This window comes from Ixodes scapularis, unplaced genomic scaffold (assembly GCF_016920785.2).
Source record: "Ixodes scapularis isolate PalLabHiFi unplaced genomic scaffold, ASM1692078v2 PGA_scaffold4__175_contigs__length_147842914, whole genome shotgun sequence".
NCBI lineage: Eukaryota > Metazoa > Arthropoda > Arachnida > Ixodida > Ixodidae > Ixodes > Ixodes scapularis.
In genome coordinates this window covers 48287803-48296830 of record NW_024609879.1, presented here as the reverse complement: position 1 = coordinate 48296830, position 9028 = coordinate 48287803, and the positions used below count along the sequence as shown (strand labels likewise).

Sequence of the window (9028 nt, the reverse complement as noted above, 5' to 3'; positions counted from 1 at the left end):
AGCAGCCTGAGGCGTTCCAGTTTTGGTTCAATGCGAGGCCACTGGAGGACGTCCGAAGAGCGCCCTGGTGCCGGCGACTCAAGCAGGTATTCGGACCAATGCCACAACTGTGGACAGCGCGGCCACTTTAAAGAGAGTGCCCAAATACAAACCCGAGGCGGAACGAAACAAATGGCGGAAGGGCTGGAAGTGAGCGGAGGGATTGTGGAAATCCGGTCAACCCTCGCGCACCTATGGGCCGTGAAAATCCGGAAGGTTACGTGGCATCCCAATCGGGAAACTATTACGGTCGGCGGCAATGACCCCCACTGCAGGGCCGCCGATGGCCGCTATCACAGCCAGGATCACGCACGCAGCGTCACTTTTTCCATCGGTATGTCGAATTCAGCCTAACAGCAAAATGATCGAGCCACGCATGACGATCACTTTGCTCGGTTTTCTTTTTGCCGCGCTTTTGGATACTGGGGCTGCTATCTCGCTTATAGGGACGCCGCCTATGAACTATGCAAAAATAAAAAAAATAACCTTTCGTTCGGCAGCCACACGTCTGCACTTAGCCTCCGGGTCAACAATATCGGCGGACGCAGCCGTAAGGCTTAAAATTTCATTTAATGAGAAGAAACGGCGTCAGCGCTTTCTGTATCTTCCGGGACTCGCCGTACCCGTGATCTTGGGTCGAGATTTTACCGCAGGCGTAAGCATGACGCTCGACTTCCCTGGTGGCGGCTGTCGTCTGGAAAACCAGGAGGACCTGACTCCGTTCACCAGACGAGAGAACTGCATCACTGGCCCAACCCTCCCAGCCCACTTCACAACGCTTGCAGCTGCCTTACCATCCGAATTCTCGGATACCCTACAGAAGTGTCCGGGCACTGACCTCCAGAAGAGAGAGCTGGAGGACGTCCTGCGGCCGTTCTCTCCGATGTTCACGGAGCGACCAGGAAAGACAGACATCCTGCTGCATCGGATTGAAACCGGTAACGCACCGCCTCGGAGGTGCAATCCACGCCCCATCAGCGTGTACAAATAAGAACTCCTGGACGTGGCCCTTCAGGAGATGCTGGACACCGGCGCAGTACGTGAGTCAAAGAGCCTTTGGGCATTTCCTGTCGTTCTCGCTCCGAAAAATGATGGAACTGCCAGACTCTGCGTAGATTACAGACGGCTGAACGAAGTGTCTGTACGGGACAGCTACCTTTTTCCCAGCATTTCCTTTATAATGTACGCGCTCGGCAACGCGACGGTGTTTACCACATTGGATTGCAGCCGCGGATTCCTTCAGATCGAGGTGCATCCGGTAGACGTGCAGAACACCACTTTCGTTTGCCACAGTGGTGCCGTAGACCCCAGCGTCCCGTAAATAACTAGCGCGCCAAACGGTCGATGAGAAAAGCTTACTCTTGATTCCGGTTCCAGTGGTTTCAGTTTCGGTTTCGTTTCCGAAGCTTTTTTTGCCGTGCGTGCTGTCGCGCGGCTTCTCTTACTTGATGGCACAAATGAAATGCTTCTGATTAGAGGCTTCACACCACGAAAGAGCAAAAATTATTGTCTTTACTGCTGTGAAATATTAAGATATCTATTCTTGTCATACTGCTTCCGTTTGTTTACGTGTTTACGAAGTATTTTCAGGCAACAACAAAAAGTGCTTCAGAATGATTCATTTTGAGGTCAATCATAAACAGACTTGGACAATTCAGAATCGCGAAGTATTCTTCATAAGGGCACACACATTCATATCAAGAAGAAACGTTACAAGAGTCCCACATTTACCAACACTCCAAACCAGAGCTTTCCAGTGATGCTAAACGGTTTGATTGAATTAATCATTGGTTGTCACAATGCTGAGCAGTTTCAGTAATGTGGACATGTGGCCATAGCTATCATGAACAAGTACTCTAAGCAACTTTATTGTTGCGAGCTCGACATTTAGCGATGTGCCAGTTTCGGGAATATTTCGCGGGCGCAAACTTTCACCACCGTGAGTGACATTGCATGTATTCATGTCCATAGGGCAACTTATTCACGTTACCAATTTCTTTTGAACTTGATCAAATCGCGATATTTGCGAAAATTAGGTCCACGCGAAGATTAGGTCGTTTACGCTATTAGAGCACAGCCTAGACTGCACAGAATTCAAAAAAGCAGATTCAATGTCAGTATACACTACCCTATTTAGTAGCCTAACACTTCTCGTAGGCTAACAAAAAGGACCTCATACAGACCCAGGGAATATTCAACATTCCCATGCATATTCAACACAATGTGTGTGCAGCAGAAAATATAGCAATGCTAGTACAGGGCCTGTGGGAAATTACAGCAAGAACAGGCAGCTAAGGTCAAACCACCTAACAGTGTTAGGTAATAAAAATATACAAAAAATCTGTTACCAAAGTAATCATACAACATTCGGTCAATATACAAGGCACATTGATTAAAACATTAACATATCGGACATGTTCGGCATATACTCCACGCACGCACCCATCAAAGATCACTTTGCTACAAAACGTCCTCACTATGTCCTGCATTATAAAGTTGCAAAAAAGCCAGAAATATAATAGGCATGCAAACTGCACAACCCAATTAAAAATCGTTCTTTCATAGACGCCTGAAACCCCATACCATACTAAGCTTTGAACTTGTCGAGTTGAGCGCCAGCAACAGAAGAATGAAACCGTACTTTTTCCAAGTTTCGATTAATAAAGCGCACACGCCAGCACAACCGCACCCTGCAAAACATCTTCAAAAACCTCCGCTGACACTCCCCGGAGCATAAATGCAAAAAACCAATACGCGACAGATGGTGACACAAAACATCACAGACATTGCGCAGGTGTGCTACGCTTTCTATAACACACATAAAGTGAGATTCCAGGCTCTGAATGTAAGTGAAAGCAGCCTCCGAAGGCACAGTTAAGTTGCCGAACATCTTTCCTGGAACATGAAAGGCTTTAAGCATCGTAAAATATTGGTGGGGCCAGTTCAAGTTGTCAGACCCTTCCCTCAGTGACCCAGAACAGAGACAACCCTGTGAACTCTTTTTCCAGGAACAGCTTGATTAGAAATCCTGCAACATAATAGGTAGCAGAGTTGTCTATTATGTTAGAGTCTTTACTTGATGCAAGTTCCGAAATATCGTCCAATGGAGGGAAGTCGTCCACGGGGGCACATTCCACGGCATCAGCGATTATGGTTGTCTCTAGTGAAAACGGGGACATCTCCTGAAGGAGGTTAGTGTTGTCATCTTCAACATTTTCCTTTTCCGAGAGTTTTAGGAGCTTCCTAATCCCAATGTGCCTCCGTCCACAAGTAAACTGATACACATTAGGATTGGTGTTGCAGCCGTGTTGTTGCCTCATCTGCCCGAAAATATCTTCGAGGGCATCTTGCTGCAGTCGCCGTGTCAAAAGAAAGCTGAAGTTATATTTCTCAGAAATATCCTCCCAGAGCACGAGGACGGCCATGATAGTAACCTGCCACCCAGTGACTGTTTGTGGCTGCCGTCTACCCTCAAACTTCCAGGCTGCCACCCATGGAAGTTTGGTTGGTTGCAAAGGAAATCAACGATTTCAGTGTCGCCCTGTCTAATCGCATAGCGTAACTTTTGTTCAGATTTTTTTGGTCTCGAGCTGTTAAGACAGTCAAAAAGTTTGTCTATGCGGTCACAAAAGTGTGCGGTGGACATGGCCGCCTCAGGGAGCGTTCTGGCATACACAAGAGCCAAAAGTGCAACGCATACTGATGAACTGAGGACCTGAGTCGCACGTTTCACCTTCATGTTACTGAAAGGTTTCTGGTAAATATGCCGGTCTGTCAGTTTCGGGGCTAATCGTAGTCGCATCTCGTGTGTGGAGTGGTAAAGTTGCACAATGTAGTTCCAGTCTACAGTTTCACTCCCGATGTGAAGCTTGTGGGCTTGCAGGTTGTTACGGGTGGTCTTTATCAGGTGCGGGGCATCAAAAAAAAAATAGACACTTTCATTTCTTACTTTGAAGAATGGCTGCTCAACAGACACTCCAAGTTGATGCGCCAAACTTACGTTGGAGGCACCCTGGTCACAGACCACTGCTTTGATAGTAATGCCAATGTCCTTCAGCTGCTCAATCAATGACATAAGCAGGTTACGAGTTACAAAGGATGGTGTTGACGTATGCCCAATAGTGTATGCTACAGGTTGCACCCACCTCCTAGAAACTCCAGAGAGGAGGAAAACCTGGGCTCTGTCAGCAATACTGGAAGTTCGCTCAACACCATCATCTGCAAATCCGAGGACAACATCCTGCGCCACATCGTATGACAAGTTCTTTTTCAATATCATCTCGTCAAACACTAAAGTACAAATGCGGTCGCGTTCATTCCATGACTTTGTTTTTGACGTAATCAATGACATTATGCCTGGAATGATACCTGGCGTCATTTTGACATTGGCGAGCCACCTTCGTAGTGAACGCCGAGATGGTAGCGTGAACACTGAAGACATAAATCGGTATGCCCGCGGTCCATGAAAATTCAGATGGAGCGCAAATTTCTTCAGCCACAGTGGAAATCGCTTCCCCCTGCCCTTCGACCTATTCTTTATATGCGATGATATGAGGTGAAATACCTCTTCAGAAACATGAGGCCGAATTATTTCCAGAGCTTGAGAAGCTGTCTGAGGCGTCATCAGCTGCTGTTTCCGCAGTCTGGCTATCGTCTTTCTGTAGCTGGAAATTCTTGCCTGGAGTCGCTTGATAACGTCCTCGGGGCTTTTCGTGAGCTTGCGGCGAACAGGTGCAGGATGGTTTGGACCAGCTATAAAAATGGCAACAAGTCAGTGAGATTAAAAACAGTTCCAATAAATGCGATACGATTTAACCAGTACAAGCACCACTAACCAGTAGCATACCAGGTAAGGTGTGGAGTGAAGCCTGAATTTTCTTCTTGTGCTTTACCATTTAAGCACTGTCAAAGCCAGTGAAACTTCTGACCACCAATTACGTTATTCTTTTACTAGTCATGTAAAATGTTCTGTACTAAATGTCTTCACGTAAAATCCTTGATAACCTTGCAAGTTTGAAAGGCTGAAATAGCATGAAAAACGCAAAACAGCCATGAACAATTCTCTTGAAACCTCCGCTTGATATGTGTGTTCCATTTTTCCACACCTCCCCAGTCATTAGTAATACAAATGGTTAGATCGGTATGCCACACACACGAAGCAGAGACTATAGCTTATAAAGGGACCTAGAATTCTTTAAACTGATCCTTCTGGGATATATTGTATTATCTACTGGCTATAGGGGTTCACACAAATATGTTTCAAAAAGTGGCGAAAGCAAAATGGGACCCTTACAGTGTTGACCTGGACCAGTGGCCAGCGGAAAGACCAGAAGAGCTGGTTGCCTGACTTGGGTCTGCAAGAGTGCGCATATTAGGCGCAGGCTGATGCTTTAAAATAACTATATTACCGAGTACTCCAGAGTGTATTACTGCGGAGCTGCATGGGAGTGGGAAATTCTGCAGTCTGTCGGGCTCTGCCTGGTCTGGAAAGGTTTCATTATTAGACACAGAAGTGCACCATGACGAGATAACCTCTTACCAAGCACAGCACGGCTCGCTGCGACGGAGCTGCACTGGAGTGAAGGGCCAGACGAGCTGGTTGCCTGAGTGGGACCTGGAAGAGTGCGCATATTAGGCACAGGCTGATGCTTTAAAATAACTCTATATTACCGAGTACTGCAGTGCATTACTGCGGAGCTGCATGGGAGTGGTGAATTCTGCAGTCTGTCGGGCTCTGCCTGGTCTGGAAAAGTTTCATTATTAGACACAGAAGTGCACCATGACGAGATAACCTCTTACTAAGCACAGCACGGCTCGCTGCGACGGAGCTGCACTGGAGTGAAGGGCCAGATGAGCTGGTTGCCTGAGTGGGACCTGGAAGAATGGGCTTATTAGCCTACATAGAGAAGTTACTTATACCTTTGTGTATATGAGGGAAACACATTATTACAATCACCTATTGCAGATGCCCAGTTTATGGGAGGACGAACAGTAGGCACAGCTGATCGCACTAGGGTTGTTTGCCCTGGGTCCATAAAATCTTTTGCAGTGAAGTGATCACTGCAGACACGATAGGTGGCATAGAGTTGCGAAGCAGACTTTCCAAGAAGATCGTACCTCTTGGCATAGTCGAGCCAAGCCTTTGACCTGGAATATATATTATTTTCCAATGTGTTAAATGTAAATATTGCAAACAAAATGTTAGATGCCAATCTGCAACCCTCTCTTCGACATTTTGGCTCCGCTTGCAAGCGATGGGGACATATTATTATTTGGCAGGTTTGCTTTGGACGTCTCAACGCACACAGACAAATTTGGGCTCCTGCGCCAGAGTAGTGCAAAAGTAGCTCAACTAAGAAATCATGGTTTTTGCGCGAGAGGACGAACACAAGGGAGTACAACAAGCACAAGCGCGCTTGTGCTTGTTGTCCACCCTTGCGTTTGTCCTTTCGCACAAAAAACATGATTTCTAACGTTCACCAACTCGCCCAACAACAGGTCATTTTATAGCTAATTAACAGCAGGTGCACATTCACATTTCTTTATGAAAAGACAGTATCAGTAGAGAGCAATATTCTCCCCACAATGAAGCAGCGCTTTTATAACTCAAATTTAGAGCCACATTAAAAAAAAACAAAAATTCACCCCACCATGAAGCACCACATTTATAACCCCAATTTAGAGCCACATTAAAAACGATACATTCAAGCTATGTATGAGACAAATCAAGGGCTGCTTCTTTTCCTTAACAAGTTTGTCTTATAAGATTAATTTGTCAGTTTTTATCTTCAAAGACAAAGTGGTAAGTAAGTACTAAAATTAGTATAACTGACCTGAGATCGCTTAGCCCAAATCCCCACATTACAGTTAAGGCATCCAGTCAACTTTAGCGCTTGATTTAAAAGCTCATTCTACTAATTAATTATATTGTGAAGAAAAATAAATTATTGGGATTTTTTTATATGCTCAAGTATGCAAATGGTTCCAAGGAACTATTGACAAGAAGGAGCTCACGCCACCCTACCTTGCGTCACGTGGGATTCGGAAAAATTTTGTGCCGGGTTTCTTGTGCATTTTACTATTGTTTTCGCACCATGCGACACAGCAGTAGCTACCGTAGTAGCAACCGGAGGGCATCTGAGAAAGAAAAAAATATAAGATATAAACACAAATATTCGTAGCTCTTAGTACAATAGCGCAGCCCATGTAACAATAATAACACACACGGGAAAAACCGGCTGCTGTCTGAGGTTTATTTCGCAGCGTCTGTTGGACCTCTGAGCATGCAAATAGCGGGTAAAACCAACGAACACGATACAGTTCGCTTTTTTCTCTTGCCCTTGTATGCGCACGCTGTGTTTTGCTCGCGACTAAGCAATAACAAAGAAATGAGAAAACGTCCTACCTTCTGAAGAAACCTGTTAGGCGCAGACAATATCCACGTTGTGCTCACATGTGCTCAAAACAAAACGCGTTGACAGATGTCAGGCGCCATGCGGTCACGCCGTCCACGCACGCACGCGTCCGTCCGTCCGTCCCACTTTAGCCACTCCAGCCGCCTTCTCAGAGCAACTGCAGGAACCGGAACTGGCCCGTACATCACGTGATATTCTTAACGTAGTAAACAAAAACTATTTCACCCTTTATGATACTTGCAACAATTTTAAGTATAATAAAATTAAAACTTGAGTATTTATTTATAACAAACCTCACGAAATATTTTCATTCTTTGGCACACTAGAAAACTAAACGCTCGGCCACGAAACGGCTCGAGTGGCCACTCTTTCCCTTGTGTAGATTACTCTATGAGCGAGCTTTCAACGCCTGATGGACGTTGTGCTCGGAAACGCAAAGTACGAATTCGCGCTGGCATACATGGATGACGTTGTTGTTTTCTCGCGTACATTCGAGGAGCATCTTGAACACTTGACTATCGTGCTTGAGCGGATGCGGAACGCGGGCCTAACAATGAATCCGGGGAAAGTTCAACTGGCCCAGCCCAAAATTTACCTCCTCGGATTTGTTGTCGATAGTGGTACGCTCCGTCCCAACGAAAAAAAACTGCGCGCACTAACTGAGTACCCGTGCCCCCATGACGCGAAAAGTTTACAGCGATATCTCGGAATGATTGCATTCTATAGGGATTTCATTCCTTACCGCTCCGAGATTTCTCAGCCGCTTAATCACCTTCTTCAAAAAGGCGTCAAATGGTGTTGGAGCCAACAGCAACAAAGCGGATTCGTGGCGTTATCAAAGGCAGTGACAGAAAACGCGTGTTTGCATCTTTCGGACCTAAACCAACCATTCGTTTTGCAGACAGATGCAAGCGATTGTGGCGTCGGAGTTGTTTTACTGCAGGAACATGACGGTATACTTCGGCCGGTTGCTTTCGCAAGTCCGACCCTCATTTCCGCACAGCGTAACTACAGTGCTGCCGAAAGAGAATGTTTAGCCATATTGTATGCGTTAAAGCGATTTGACAGGTATTTGGATGGCGCAACTTTCCAAATTCAGCGCGATCATTTAGCGTTTTCATGGCTGAAAAGACTTCAGAACCCCGCTGGTCACCTCGCCCGTTCGGCCCTTACGTTACAACAGTAAGATTACACTATTGTATACAGGCCGGGTGCTAGAAACCAAATTGCTGATGCACTTTCCCGCGCCCCCCTAACTGAGAACTACGTGCAGGAAGCCCCAGGTCTGGTCGCAGTCGTTAATACAACACGGGGACCACCTGACTCATGGTGGGGTACATTGGTCTCAAGAGAGGATCTTGTCAAGGCCTAGCACAACGATGGGTTGTGCCAACAAGTGACTGCCTGGCTGGCAGCGTCCGGTCCAGTCGACCGCCCAAGTGACGCGGAGTTAGACTCCTACTTGATGAGCGACGACGGCCTCCTGCTGCGCTACATTCCCCAGGCCGACGACGATCCGGATGGCTCGGCGTTCCGGACCGTAACACCCTGCAAACTACGTAAGCTTTTCATCC

At 46.4% G+C, this 9028-nt stretch overlaps 1 long non-coding RNA gene across 3 annotated transcripts; it reads right to left on the bottom strand.

The window, feature by feature from the left end:
- Window positions 1-5614: 5614 nt before the first annotated feature.
- Window positions 5615-7581, bottom strand: LOC115328867. Of its 3 annotated transcripts, none has more exons than XR_005715612.2 (4): window positions 7445-7581; window positions 7064-7176; window positions 5996-6186; window positions 5615-5653 (listed from the first exon to the last, which is right to left on the bottom strand). It is a non-coding gene; the product is annotated as an uncharacterized LOC115328867 (long non-coding RNA). The 3 variants fall into 3 exon arrangements; XR_005715613.3 differs by lacking the exon at window positions 5615-5653 and adding an exon at window positions 5864-5913; XR_006078308.1 differs by lacking the exon at window positions 5615-5653 and having other exon boundaries at window positions 5891-6186.
- Between the last annotated feature and the right edge of the window lie 1447 nt (window positions 7582-9028).